Here is a 12,627-nt window from a genome sequence, read left to right on the forward strand (position 1 = left end):
GTGTATATCATCGTGTTCCTAGTCTTATGAATCTGTGGGGTCCTACCAATGGAAATACTGAAAAATCTGTTACCGACTGTCTGCTTTGACCTGTCACTTCACCGAGATGACGGACACGGGCATATCTCCTATATCCGATACGATAGCTGTAACATCACAAATTCGACAAAAAAATGTTAATCCCAACGATTTGGAGAAGTGCAACTAAAGGGTTGCACATGAGAATTAGGGCTTTTGGTTGGGAAGAAAGAAAACAATTAATTTTCCTAGCTTCATACAATACCCAAACAAAAAGATATGCAAAAATCGTTACATAAAGGCCACGAAAATAACAATGAGATGCAATATTGTCACCTTCGATTTACTTATTAGGTTAACTCAACCGTACTGTACTAACAGATGGTTGACCTACAACAATGCTGTTACAAAAGTCACTAACCTAGAAAACCAAATCTCACTGACAAATTTTGTTATCAGAAACTTCAGCTGACCCCCATTACTAGAAGAAAATCTATGGTGCTAGGAAGCTGTAACTCATTGCAAAAACTGGTCCCGAAAACATCACTTCACCTGTGTCAGTAGAGCAAACTCCACAATAACTGACAAGTGTAAATAAACATTCTTAGCTACCAAACTGAAAAAAGCAATCCACAAATCCGTATGCAGTTTCATTAACATTAATTTTCATATACAACTAAATTACAAGCCACTACACAAAATAAACACACATGACATACTTTTTGAAACAAACAAAAAATTAAAAATGTACTTACCCCTCCCAAAAAAAATCAACCTTCATACAGAAAAATCTGCACTAGAAAGGGATGTGATCTTCAGTCCTGAGACTAGTTTGATGCAGCTCTCCATGCTACTCTATCCTGTGCAAGCTTCTTCATCTCCCAGTACCTACTGCAACCTACATCCTTCTGAATCTGCTAAGTGTGTTCATCTCTTGGTCTCCCTCTACGATTTTTACCCTCCACGCTGCCTTCCAATACTAAATTTGTGACACCTTGATGCCTCAGAACATGTCGTACCAACCGATCCCTTCTTCTAGTCAAGTTGTGCCACAAGCTTCTCTTCTCCCCAATCCTGTTCAATACCTCCTCATTAGTTATGTGATCTACTCATCTAATCTTCAGCATTCTTCTGGAGCACCACATTTCAAAAGCTTCTATTCTCTTCTTGTCCAAACTATGTATCGTCCATGTTTCACTTCCATACATGGCTACACTCCATACAAATACTTTCAGAAATGACTTCCTGACACTTAAAGCTATACTCGATGTTAACAAATTTCTCTTCTTCAGAAACGCTTTCCTTGCCATTGCCAGTCTACATGTTATATCTTCTCTACATCTTGGCACAGTGTTACACCGTCCGGGTTATCTGGATACTTCCCACTAACACCAACCTGTCAGAACTCCGGAGATGGGAACTTGCCCTTCAGTATACCCTCGTTATCCGCCAGGCGTCAACCTCCGCTAATTTCAAGTTGCCACCGCTCATACCTCACCTGTCTTTCAACAACATCTTTGCCTCTGTACTTCCGCCTCGACTGACATCTCTGCCCAAACTCTTTGCCTTTACAAATGTCTGCTTGTGTCTGTGTATGTGCGGATGGATATGTGTGTGTGTGTGTGCGAGTGTATACCTGTCCTTTTTTCCCCCTAAGGTAAGTCTTTCCGCTCCCAGGATTGGAATGACTCCTTACCCTCTCCCTTAAAACCCAAATCCTTTCGTCTTTCCCTCTCCTTCCCTCTTTCCTGACGAAGCAACCGTTGGTTGCGAAAGCTTGAATTTTGTGTGTATGTTTGTGTTTGTTTGTGTGTCTATCGACGTGCCAGCACTTGCGTTTGGTAAGTCACATCATCTTTGTTTTTAGATATATTTTTCCCACGTGGAATGTTTCCCTTTATTATATAGTTCAAGTCAATCATGTTCCTTTCATGAGTATCAAGCAATATAAATAAATGTTTTACTTAATAAATAAATAAATCTTCTTAGTTTTTGTCAGATAATTGCTGCTGCGTTCCATGCTGTATATCCTCTCTATACCCACCTTGTGGTACCTGTAAAATTCTATTTATAAATAAATATGTGTGCATGTGTCTCCATACTGTCAGATAATCACAGATTATATAATGTCAAATATTTCATCAACATGTATAATATTTAATTATTTTTTTTAAAAAAAAGGGAGAGATGAGAGTGTGAGCCGCAACAGAGGACTGACATTTTGTTTTCTCCTTATTCTCCTTTCTATTTAACGGTGCATTTGTTCAGTACAGTAGATGAGCTTTAATTATGCCATGAGCTGACTGCTAAATATGTTCTCTTAAATAATTCTTCCAATCTGAAGTGTCAAGCCTACATAACTCCAAAAATTTCATTACAAGTTTCCATTAGATTAGTGTTTAAGTGTTATAGATTTAAATCTTCGGGTATATTTTCAACAGTGGCTGCTGTAAATAATTCTTTCCATATATATCTATACTTTCACCTGTAGTTACAAGAATATATAAGACATCACATAAGTTATTATCTCAGGCATACCAATCTTTCAGTAAATAGTTCTGCTTCCACTACTTTCATTCTGTATTCCTTGAATACATGTGATATAACGTTCAAATCTAGTTTCTCTCCTCTCCACATATTCTCAATTACTCATAACATTCTCATATATATATATATATATATATATGGTTATAATAGAAGGAAACATTCCACGAAGGAATGGTCTGTCGACCTGCCAGCACTTTCATTTGGTAAGTCACATATCCATCCGCATATACACAGACACAAGCAGACATTTGTCTGCTTGTGTCTGTGTATATGCGGATGGATATGTGTGTGTGTGCGAGTGTATACCTGTCCTTTTTCCCCCTAAGGTACGTCTTTCCGCTCCCGGGATTGGAATGACTCCTTACCCTCTCCCTTAAAACCCATATCCTTTTGTCTTTCCTTCTCCTTCCCTCTTTCCTGACGAGGCAACCGTTGGTTGTTGGTTGCGAAAGCTAGAATTTTGTGTGTATGTTTGTGTTTGTTTGTGTGTCTATCGACCTGCCAGCGCTTTTGTTTGGTAAGTCTCATCATTTTTTATATATATATATATATATATATATATATATATATATATATATATATATATATATATATATATATATATATATAAAATTCACAAACCCAATCATCCCGGCCGCCCCATTGTAGCTGGTTACCAAGCCCCCACAGAACGTATCTCTGCCTACGTAGACCAACACCTTCAACCCATTACATGCAGTCTCCCATCCTTCATCAAAGACACCAACCACTTTCTGGAACGCCTGGAATCCTTACCCAATCCGTTACCCTCAGAAACCATCCTTGTAACCATTGATGCCACTTCCTTATACACAAATATCCCGCACGTCCAGGGCCTCGCTGCGATGGAGCACTTCCTTTCACGCCGATCACCTGCCACCCTACCTAAAACCTCTTTCCTCATCACCTTAGCCAGCTTCATCCTGACCCACAACTTCTTCACTTTTGAAAACCAGACATACCAACAATTAAAGGGAACAGCCATGGGTACCAGGATGGCCCCCTCGTACGCCAACCTATTCATGGGTCGCTTAGAGGAAGCCTTCTTGGTTACCCAGGCCTGCCAACCCAAAGTTTGGTACAGATTTATTGATGACATCTTCATGATCTGGACTCACAGTGAAGAAGAACTCCAGAATTTCCTCTCCAACCTCAACTCCTTTGGTTCCATCAGATTCACCTGGTCCTACTCCAAATCCCATGCCACTTTCCTTGATGTTGACCTTCACCTGTCCAATGGCCAGCTTCACACGTCCGTCCACATCAAACCCACCAACAAGCAACAGTACCTCCATTACGACAGCTGCCACCCATTCCACATCAAACGGTCCCTTCCCTACAGCCTAGGTCTTCGTGGCAAACGAATCTGCTCCAGTCCGGAATCCCTGAAGCATTACACCAACAACCTGACAACAGCTTTCGCATCCCGCAACTACCCTCCCGACCTGGTACAGAAGCAAATAACCAGAGCCACTTCCTCATCCTCTCAAACCCATAACCTCCCACAGAAGAACCACAAAAGTGCCCCACTTGTGACAGGATACTTTCCGGGACTGGATCAGATTCTGAATGTGGCTCTCCAGCAGGGATACGACTTCCTCAAATCCTGCCCTGAAATGAGATCCATCCTTCATGAAATCCTCCCCACTCCACCAAGAGTGTCTTTCCGCCGTCCACCTAACCTTCGTAACCTCTTAGTTCATCCCTATGAAATCCCCAAACCACCTTCCCTACCCTCTGGCTCCTACCCTTGTAACCGCCCCCGGTGTAAAACCTGTCCCATGCACCCTCCCACCACCACCTACTCCAGTCCTGTAACCCGGAAGGTGTACACAATCAAAGGCAGAGCCACGTGTGAAAGCACCCACGTGATCTACCAACTGACCTGCCTGCACTGTGATGCGTTCTATGTGGGAATGACCAGCAACAAACTGTCCATTCGCATGAATGGACACAGGCAGACAGTGTTTGTTGGTAATGAGGATCACCCTGTGGCTAAACATGCCTTGGTGCACGACCAGCACATCTTGGCGCAGTGTTACACCGTCCGGGTTATCTGGATACTTCCTACTAACACCAACCTATCCGAACTCCGGAGATGGGAACTTGCTCTTCAATATATCCTCTCTTCCCGTTATCCACCAGGCCTCAATCTCCGCTAATTTCAAGTTGCCGCCACTCATACCTCACCTGTCATTCAACAACGTCTTTGCCTCAGCACTTCTGCCTCGACTGACATCTCTGCCCAAACTCTTTGTCTTTAAATATGTCTGCTTGTGTCTGTATATGTGTGGATGGATATGTGTGTGTGTGCGAGTGTATACCCGTCCTTTTTTCCCCCTAAGGTAAGTCTTTCCGCTCCCGGGACTGGAATGACTCCTTACCCTCTCCCTTAAAACCCACATCCTTTCGTCTTTCCCTCTCCTTCCCTCTTTCCTGATGAGGCAACAGTTTGTTGCGAAAGCTTGAATTTTGTGTGTATGTTTGTGTTCGTATGTGTGTCTGTCGACCTGCCAGCACTTTCATTTGGTAAGTCACATCTACTTTGTTTTTAGATATATTTTTCCTTCGTGGAATGTTTCCTTCTATTATAACTATATATATATATATATAGACACACAAAATTCTAGCTTTTCGCAACCAACGGTTGCCTCGTCAGGAAAGAGGGGAGGAGAAGGAAAGACAAAAGGATATGGGTTTTAAGGGAGAGGGTAAGGAGTCATTCCAATCCCGGGAGCGGAAAGACTTACCTTAGGGGGAAAAAAGGACAGGTATACACTCGCACACACACACACACATATCCATCCGCGTATACACAGACACAAGCAGACATTTGTAAAGGCAAAGAGTTTGGGCAGAGATGTCAGTCGGGACGGAAGTACAGAGGCAAAGATGATGTTGAAAGACAGGTGAGGTATGAGCGGCGGCAGATTGAAATTAGAAATTAGCGGAGATTGAGGCCTGGCGGATAGCGAGAAGAGACGATATGCTGAAGGGCAAGTTCCCATCTCCGGAGTTCTGACAGGTTGGTGTTAGTGGGAAGTATCCAGATAACCCGGACGGTGTAACACTGTGCCAAGATGTGCTGGCCGTGCATCAAGGCATGTTTAGCCACAGGGTGATCCTCATTACCAACAAACACTGTCTGCCTGTGTCCATTCATGCGAATGGACAGTTTGTTGCTGGTCATTCCCACATAGAACGCTTCACAGTGTAGGCAGGTCAGTTGGTAAATCACGTGGGTGCTTTCACACGTGGCTCTGCCTTTGATCCTTCCACAGAAGAACCCCAAAAGTGCCCCACTTGTGACAGGATACTTTCCGGGACTGGATCAGATTCTGAATGTGGCTCTCCAGCAGGGATATGACTTCCTCAAATCCTGCCCTGAAATGAGATCCATCCTTCATGAAATCCTCCCCAGTCCACCAAGAGTGTCTTTCCGCCGTCCACCTAACCTTCGTAACCTCTTAGTTCATCCCTATGAAATCCCCAAACCACCTTCCCTACCCTCTGGCTCCTACCCCTGTAACCGCCCCCGGTGTAAAACCTGTCCCATGCACCCTCCCACCACCACCTATTCCAGTCCTGTAACCCGGAAGGTGTACACGATCAAAGGCAGAGCCACGTGTGAAAGCACCCACGTGATTTACCAACTGACCTGCCTACACTGTGAAGCGTTCTATGTGGGAATGACAAGCAACAAACTGTCCATTCGCATGAATGGACACAGGCAGACAGTATTTGTTGGTAATGAGGATCACCCTGTGGCTAAACATGCCTTGGTGCACGGCCAGCACATCTTGGCACAGTGTTACACCGTCCGGGTTATCTGGATACTTCCCATTAACACCAACCTGTCAGAACTCCGGAGATGGGAACTTGCCCTTCAGCATATCCTCTCTTCTCGCTATTCGCCAGGCCTCAATCTCCGCTAATTTCTAATTTCAATCTGCCGCCGCTCATACCTCACCTGTCTTTCAACATCATCTTTGCCTCTGTACTTCCGTCCCGACTGACATCTCTGCCCAAACTCTTTGCCTTTACAAATGTCTGCTTGTGTCTGTGTATATGCGGATGGATATATGTGTGTGTGTGTGTGTGTGTGTGTGTGTGTGTGTGTGTGTGTGTGTGTGTGTGTGTGTGCGAGTGTATACCTGTCCTTTTTTCCCCCTAAGGTAAGTCTTTCCGCTCCAGGGATTGGAATGACTCCTTACCCTCTCCCTTAAAACCCATATCCTTTTGTCTTTCCTTCTCCTTCCCTCTTTCCTGACGAGGCAACCATTTGTTGCGAAAGCTAGAATTTTGTGTGTATGTTTGTGTGTATCGACCTGCCAGCGCTTTTGTTTGGTAAGTCTCATCATCTTTCTTTTTATTTATATATATATATATATATATATATATATATATATATATATATATATATATATATATACCTAAAAACAAAGATGATGTGACTTACCAAATGAAAGTGCTGGCAGGTCGACAGACACACAAACGAACACAAACATACACACAAAATTCAAGCTTTCGCAACAAACTGTTGCCTCATCAGGAAAGAGGGAAGGAGAGGGAAAGACGAAAGGATGTGGGTTTTAAGGGAGAGGGTAAGGAGTCATTCCAGTCCCGGGAGCGGAAAGACTTACCTTAGGGGGAAAAAAGGACGGGTACACACTCGCACACACACACATATCCATCCACACATATACAGACACAAGCTGAAAATATGTCTGCTTGTGTCTGTATATGTGTGGATGGATATGTGTGTGTGTGCAAGTGTGTACCCGTCCTTTTTTCCCCCTAAGGTAAGTCTTTCCGCTCCCGGGACTGGAATGACTCCTTACCCTCTCCCTTAAAACCCACATCCTTTCGTCTTTCCCTCTCCTTCCCTCTTTCCTGATGAGGCAACAGTTTGTTGCGAAAGCTTGAATTTTGTGTGTATGTTTGTGTTCGTTTGTGTGTCTGTCGACCTGCCAGCACTTTCATTTGGTAAGTCACATCATCTTTGTTTTTAGGTATATTTTTCCTTCGTGGAATGTTTCCTTCTATTATAACTATATATATATATATATATATATATATATATATATTTTCCTCTTATTCATCAGCACTTACTTTTTTACTTCAACAATAATAATAATAATAGTAATACCCCCGCCTCCCTCCATGAACCATGGACCTTGCCGTTAATGGGGAGGCTTGCGTGCATCAGGGGCATCTGTTGAGAGGCCAGACAAACGTGTGGTTCCTGAAGAGGGGCAGCAGCCTTTTCAGTAGTTGCAGGGGCAACAGTCTGGATGATTGACTGATTTGGCTTTGTAACACTAACCAAAACGGGCTTGCTGTGTTGGTACTGCGAACGGCTGAAAGCAAGGGGAAACTATGGCCGTAATTTTTCCCGAGGGCATGCAGTTTTACTGTATGGTTAAATGATGATGGCGTCCTCTTGGGTAAAATATTCCGGAGGTAAAATAGTCCCCCATTCGGATCTCCGGGCGGGGACTACTCGAGAGGATGTCATTATCAGGAGAAAGAAAACTGGCGTTCCACGGATCGGAGCGTGGAATGTCAGATCCCTTAATCAGGCAGGTAGGTTAGAAAATTTAAAAGGGAAATGGATGGATTAAAGTTAGATATAGTGGGAATTCGTGAAGTTCAGTGGAAGGAGGAACAAGACTTCTGGTCAGGTGACTACAGGGTTATAAACACAAAATCAAATAGGGGTAATGCAGGAGTAGGTTTAATAATGAATAGGAAAATAGGAATGCGGGTAAACTACTACAAACAGCATAGTGAATGCATTATTGTGGCCAAGATAGATATGAAGCCCACGCCTACTACAGTAGTACAAGTTTATATGCCAACTAGCTCTGCAGATGATGAAGCAATTGAAGAAATGTATGATGAAATAAAAGAAATTATTCAGATTGTGAAGGGAGACGAAAATTTAATAGTCATGAGTGACTGGAAAAGGGAGAGAAGGAAACGTAGTAGGTGAATATGGATTGGGGGTAAGAAATGAAAAAGGAAGCCGCCTGGTAGAATTTTGCACAGAGCACAACTTAATCATAGCTAACACTTGGTTCAAGAATCATGATAGAAGGTTGTATACATGGAAGAAGCCTGGAGATACTGAAAGGTTTCAGATAGATTATATAATGGTAAGACAGAGTTTTAGGAACCAGGTTTTAAATTGTAAGACATTTCCAGGGGCAGATGTGGATTCTGACAATTTATTGGTTATGACCTGTAGATTAAAATTGAAGAAACTGCAAAAAGGTGGGAATATAAGGAGGTGGGACCTGGATAAACTGACTAAACCAGAGGTTGTACAGAGTTTCAGGGAGAGCATAAGGGAGCAATTAACAGGAATGGGGGAAAGAAATACAGTAGAAGAAGAATGGGTAACTTTGAAGGATGAAGTAGTGAAGGCAGCAGAGGATAAAATAGGTAAAAAGACGAGGGCTAGTAGAAATCCTTGGGTGGCAGAAGAAACTGAATTTAATTGATGAAAGGAGAAAATATAAAAATGCAGTAAATGAAGCAGGCAAAAAGAAATACAAACGTCTCAAAAATGAGATCGACAGGAAGTGCAAAACAGCTAAGCAGGCATGGTTAGAGGACAAATGTAAGAATGTAGAGGCTTATCTCACGAGGGGTAAGATAGATACAGCCTACAGGCAAATTAAAGAGACTTTTGGAGAAAAGAGAACCACTTGTATAAATATCAAAAGCTCAGATGGAAACCCAGTTCTAAGCAAAGGAGGGAAAGCAGAAAGGTGGAAGGGAGTATATAGAGGGTTTATACAAGGGCGATGTACTTGAGGACAACATTATGGAAATGGAAGAGGATGTATATGAAGATGAAATGGGAGATATAATAGTGTGTGGAGAGTTTGGCAGAGCACTGAAAGACCTGAGTCGAAACAAGGCCCCGGGAGTAGATAACATTCCATTAAAACTACTGACAGCCTTGGGAGAGCCAGTCCTGACAAAACTCTACCATCTGGTGAGCAAGATGCATGAAACAGGCAAAATACCCTCAGACTTCAAGAAGAATATAATAATTCCAATCCCAAAGAAAGCAGGTGTTGACAAATGTGAAAATTACCGAACTATCAGTTTAATAAGTCACGGCTGCAAAATACTAACGCGGATTCTTTACAGACGAATGGAAAAACTGGTAGAACCCGACCTCGGGGAAGATCAGTTTGGATTCCGTAGAAATATTGGAACAGGTGAGGCAATACTGACTCTACGACTTATCTTAGAAGCTAGATTAAGGAAAGGCAAACCTACATTTCTAGCATTTGTAGACTTGGAGAAAGCTTTTGACAATGTTGACTGGAATACGTTCTTTCAAATTCTGAAGGTGGCAGGGTTTAAATACAGGGAGCGAAAGGTTATTTACAATTTGTACAGAAACCAGATGGCAGTTATAAGAGTCGAGGGACACGAAAGGGAAGCAGTGGTTGGGAAGGGAGTGAGACAGGATTGTAGCCTATCCCCGAAGTTATTCAATCTGTATATTGAACAAGCAGTGAAGGAAACAAGAAAAAAATTCAAAGTAGGTATTAAAATCCATGGAGAAGAAATAAAAACTTTGAGGTACACCAATGAATTTGTAATTCTGTCAGAGACAGCAAAGGACTTGGAAGAGCAGTTGAATGGAATGGATAGTGTCTTGAAAGGAGGATATAAGATGAACATCAACAAAAGCAAAATGAGGATAATGGAATGTAGTCGAATTAAATCGGGTGATGCTGAGGGAATTAGATTAGGAAATGAGACACTTAAAGTAGTAAAGGAGTTTTGCTATTTGTGGAGCAAAATAACTGATGATGGTCGAAGCAGAGAGGATATAAAATGTAGACTGGCAATGGCAAGGAAAGTGTTTCTGAAGAAGAGAAATTTGTTAATATGGAGTATTGATTTAAGTGTCAGGAAGTCGTTTCTGAAAGTATTTGTATGGAGTGTAGCCATGTATGGAAGTGAAACGTGGACAATAAATAGTTTGGACAGGAAGAGAATAGAAGCTTTTGAAATGTGGTGCTACAAAAGAATGCTGAAGATTAGATGGGTAAATCACATAAGTAATGAGGAGGTATTGAATAGGATTGGGGAGAAGAGGAGTTTGTGGCACAACTTGACTAGAAGAAGGGATCGGTTGGTAGAACATGTTCTGAGGCGTCAAGGGATCACCAATTTAGTGCTGGAGGGCAGCGTGGATGGTAAAAGTCGTAGAGGGAGAACAAGAGATGAATACACTAAGCAGATTCAGAAGGATGTAGGTTGCAGTAGGTACTGGGAGATGAAGAAGCTTGCACAGGATAGAGTAGCATGGAGAGTTGCATCAAACCAGTCTCAGGACTGAAGACCACAACAACAACCCTTTTCTCATCTTATATTCCATTTACCTCTGTCCATATTGCTATTTATCCTCTTATTAAACTAAAATTACATTCACTCATCTCATTCAGTCACTCACATCACTCGTATCAACATTACTATAATCACATGCCTCCTAAAGAAAATAATTCTGTTCAGTTCTCTGCCCCCTCTAATGTGTATATGCCTCAATAGCAACTCCTCTTATAACCAAATATCTTATTAGCTATTGGATGGTTCACATTGCTTTCTAGACTTACTGCATTCGTTAGATTGTAAGTATATGTATAACTTAAATGTAGGCTCATCATAACTGTATATCATATTAATTATCTTCTTCTCATTAGCTAACATTTTACTGTATGTATTTTTTTCAAATGTCTGTGTGGATGTAGACCTCTGGGTTTATGTGTTAATGGATATTCTAATGAATAACAGCCAGGGTGTGGAATATTTGCAATTCGGTATGGTCCAGAGAATAAGATCTGCCATTTCCTGTTTAAATGTTTCAGTTTTGTGGGTTTAGGGTGTGTTCTTAGTAAAACTAACTCATCAACTTGAAATATTTGTGCTTTCCTGACACCTCTGTCATATTTCTGCTTTCTATCCTTAGCTTTGTTACATAATGCTGTGTAAGTTTGTCTTACCTTTTCCTCTAAACTAACAGGATTTGTTCTTGTTGTAAATTTAGGTGGAGAGTCTGCCCATTCATTTCTTTCTGTTTTATCCATAATTAATTCGGTTGGTGTGTATCCAGTAGAAATGTGAGGTAAATTATTCACTATTTGTTCAAATGGTGCTAGGTATTCTACCCATTTTGTGTGCTTTTCTGGTGTGTGTGTGTTCTCGTAAACTGTCCAAATTCTCGAAATGTTCTTTCTACCGGGTTACCTGCTGCGTGAAATCTTGAAATTAAAATATGTTTAACATTCTGTTCTTCAATAAATGTCTTCCATTTTAAACTGGTAAAATATGCTGCTTTATCCGTGATCATAACTTCAGGTTTTCCTATTCTTACAAAATAATCTGTTAATAGACGTCTGGTAATAGCAGTGGTAGAAACTGAACGTAAAGCATATAATTTTAAATACTTTGTGAAAACATCTAACACAGCAAGGATGTATTTCATTCTTCCACGTGCTTGTGGATAGGGTCTCGCAATATCTAAAGAAATTAGCTGTAATGGCCTCTTAGGTATGATTGGATGCAATTCATTCATGCTTGTGCGATTAGAATAGTTAGCTTTCTGACATATGATGCATTTCCTAATATTCCTCAATACTCTTCGCCTTAAATTTGGAAAATAGCAATATTGTATAATCTTATCTGTACATTTAGTTACACCATAGTGTCCCCAAGATCTGTGTGTAAATAAAATAAAATCATCAACATGAGCTTCAGGTAAGCAAACACACCAATGCTGTGATTCAGGGTTTCGTCGGTAAAATAATACTTCTTTGTGTAATGTGCAATATTTTTCAAGATGTGGGTCTGTTCCTGCACGTAATTTATTCTTTATCTGGAGCCACCTGGGATCATTGTTCTGCAATATGGCTAACTTCCTGCACATGTTTTTGTGGTAAGGTGCAAATGTTCCGTCATACATGAGTAAAATTTTGAAATCTGATGTTTGTTCTGTCACATCTGAAAATTCTTTTA

General features: G+C 41.4%; 1 protein-coding gene across 1 annotated transcript in view; it reads left to right on the plus strand.

Annotated features, from left to right (window-relative positions):
* LOC126108818 (zinc finger protein zfp-1-like) overlaps positions 1-12,627 on the plus strand; it is a 112,758-nt gene that overhangs the window by 76,130 nt on the left and 24,001 nt on the right.

Source organism: Schistocerca cancellata, chromosome 11 (assembly GCF_023864275.1).
Source record: "Schistocerca cancellata isolate TAMUIC-IGC-003103 chromosome 11, iqSchCanc2.1, whole genome shotgun sequence".
NCBI lineage: Eukaryota > Metazoa > Arthropoda > Insecta > Orthoptera > Acrididae > Schistocerca > Schistocerca cancellata.